Raw genomic sequence first — 3,595 nt, 5'->3', positions numbered from 1 at the left:
TTGTGAAAGACTGGATTAAGCAAGACTTTAACAATGTTTTGGTAAATCTTGCCTACGATTGTGTTTTAGTATGTTTAAGGACGACTATTCCATGACAACGAAGCAAAAATATTTTAAGCTATAGGCCCATAAAAAAAAAAAAATTTCGTCCTCATTCTTAACAAATAAACTTGCCTGCTGATAACGCAAAAAAAAAAAAAAAAAAAAAATGATGGTATCCCCTAACCCAGGGGCGGACAGGATCTGAAAATATTGGTTGCCAGGAGACAAAGGCGGGGGGGGGGGGCACCCTCCAATACAATTCTATCATTTAATTTTTAAAATGAATAAATTAAATTTTCAAAAAATATGTAAGTGAAAACAAGAATGTTTATCATGACATTTGTAATAGAAATGAAGATATAATATAACTTTTATAATATTTTCATTCTAATACACGTAATTTTTTCTAATATTTATATATTTTTTGATAATTTATATGCTAAATATATTGTCTAAGGGGCGGGGGGGGGGGGTTCCTCAGGGGCCCGCTTGCCAAATGGGCAAGCTGATAACCTGGTCAGTCCGCCACTGGCCCCACGTACCAAGTAAAATTCATTGAAAATCAGAGAGAAACGGACTTTAACGTTCACTCAACACAAACTACGTAATTTCAGGACTAACATATGGTTCAGATGTAATTAAATAATTCGCTTGCGCCTATGGGTCTTTAGCAATGTGGAGAAACCGGAGGACCCGGAGAAAACCCACGAGGTTGGACATGCGACACTATTCCTTAAGTCATGTACAAGCGGGGTATCGAAAAAACGCCACTTGACTCAATGAGAGACCTTCTGATCCAACGCGCATGCGTTAACCATTTGGACCCAACCCCCTTATTGAAAATCAATTTTTAATTGTTGTGTGTGGGTGCTGGATTCACGTTGCCACTTATGATGGATTTTACGCGGCTCATATTGTTTCTAGACGGCACATGTAAATTGTAGAACTATGATGACAATTTGGCCCGGAATTAGTGGCTTTTCCAATTGTGTTCACGGCTCGACCTCGATCAGGGGCGAAAATGTCGAAGGGGGGTGGGATGTATCTCAAAATAAATGCAGTCACTGCTATATCAGAGGCGGACATGCTTGTCTGTTCCTCCCAGGTTCGATTCTGCTTGTAGACTTGTGATCGTCTACGGTACTCTGACTTTACGTTGTTTTTACTCTGACTTTATGTTGTTTTTATAGGCCTACACATTTATATGACTTTACTGGATATCATGTATATAGAAATAGTCAAGGTAGCCCCCAGTCCATATATTTCATTTACCTCCAGAAACTATACTGCGTCTAACACGTATGAAGACAGTGCAAAGCCAACTCTACAAATGAAGGGGAGATCTTCCGCAGTTGTAACCAAGTCATGCTCCATCAATCTCTTACTGACAGAAGCAATAACCTAAAATTCAACAACTGCTGAATACACGACAACATAATAAACAAACCTCTTGTTATGGGTGTGTACTGGCGAGTCGACCTCTTGTACGTCAAACTCAACAAGATAATCTACTAATTGGAGTGACCTTGTCCGTCCACGTGAACTGGGTACCAAACTTCCGTACATATACTACAAATAAAGTAATTTAATTGTAAGCATAAATATACAATTAAAGCTGTAAAATTAGACAAGAAGGAGGCCAGGAGCATCCTTCCCCTTGGAGGAAGATTTTGCAGAATTCTGATAGGGCAGATAAAATAACATGAGTAAAATAATTCATTGAGGTGTTCGTGTTTCATAACAGTTTTTACTAATATGACCTTTGAAAAATTGCCTCGTATTGTGATATCTAAATAAGAGAGAGAGAGAGAGAGAGAGAGAGAGAGAGAGGAATGGGGTTTAACGTCCACTCGACACAAACTAGGTCATTTCGGGACTAACACATGGTTCAATTTTATTTCAACAATTCGCTTGCGCGTAGGGGTCTTTAGCAGTGGGAGGAAACCGGGGGACGCGGAGAACACCCACGAGGTTGGACAGCGACCCTACTCATTGCCACGTACAACCGGGGAATCGAAACCCCGCCAGTTGACTCAATGACAGACCGTGTGATATAGCGCGCGCGTGCTAACCATTCGGCCATCCAACCCCCCGATATCTAATTAAAGAAATCATTCTACATACACCGATATATTCATACAGATTTTAAGTATTTGGGATTTATCGATTAATAGGCATTGTTTGGTTACCTCATTAATTCATTTAGTCGCCTATGCATAATTTTGAGACCGACATGCAGTGTAGGAAAGATGTAGACACCCGTGGTACTGGGCTCGTGGCTGCGTCACTCGCATTAGGGGCCTATGCATCAGTCTGTCTAATTTGTGCTAAAAAAACCCACAAAATCGATATGTACGTCCTGTAACACTGACAATGGTAAACCACACCAGCAAAATGCGTGGACATTTCTGGACCATCACCGGGATCGAATCCGGGACCTTCTAATTGGTTTTAATATGCTAGTGATGGGGTGGCTGTGGCTCAGTGAGGAAGGTTCCGGCTCAGTGAGGAAGGTTCCGGCTCAGTGAGGAAGGTTCCGTCTCGCTAACCAGGAGGTCCCGGATTCGATCTCGGTGCTGGTCCATAAACGTTCCCTGGAATTTTCCAGCGTGGTTTCCCTTTGTCAGTGGTGCGGGGGGAGGGGGCGCTGGCAAGATTGGGGTCTAGTCGTTCGGATGGGACGTAAAACTGTGGTAAAGAACAACCCTGCCAGTTTAAACGTCAATAAGCGAAAGCCGTAGCACCGCTGCCCGGGCCAAATTCATCTCGCAGCAAACAGCATGGCGTATCCCTGTTTTCATACGTATTCATTATCCCAGTCGGTACAATAAAGTATACCCTTAGAAGGATTGGGTTGAGTTGACGGACCCCATTTTTTCGTCGGTTTGACATAATGAAATTCGTGATTCCCCCTTGTAAGTGATGCAGGACGGAGGGCCTGACAAGGACAGGAGTCTAGTCCTTCGGATGAGACGTAAAATCGAGGTCCCGTGTATACATTAGAATGCACGTAAAAGATCCCTTGGCAGTTGGAATTCGATATAAGAGTAGGCGATAGTGTCGCTGCCCGGGCAAAATTTCCCTCATAACACACTGTATGGTATATGCCCGTCTTCATTAGCCCAGCATAGGAGCAGAACAGTAGGACGTTAAACCCCATTTCATTTCATTTTATTTCTCAATGAAATTCGGTCGTAATGACTTTTAGTTATTGGATTGGACTGAGAGTCATTGGATATCATTAAACATTCCTTTAATAAGCAATAAATCATGATAGGTTGGCCTCCCATGATACTTGTCAGACTTTAAATTTACAACACGTCAGATCTAGTCAGACTTTCAAATAGCTTAAAGGATATCAAGTGCACGTGAGATGACGGGGAGCGTGAATGATCAAAACTACCAGATAACAGGAAGCAGATGTTACCGTTAGTTTCAGCACGCGCACAGTGCCGTTCTTTTACCTTACTTCGGTTACTGGGCAAACTCTATTACACGGCGACCTTTCAACCCTGATAAGAGGGATTATAAAGTCTTTGGATGGAGTCTGGAA

Source organism: Patella vulgata, chromosome 8, assembly GCF_932274485.2.
Source record: "Patella vulgata chromosome 8, xgPatVulg1.2, whole genome shotgun sequence".
NCBI classification, from domain to species: Eukaryota; Metazoa; Mollusca; class Gastropoda; family Patellidae; genus Patella; species Patella vulgata.
The sequence above is the reverse complement of the archived record's forward strand: the minus strand, read 5'-3'. Positions refer to the sequence as shown.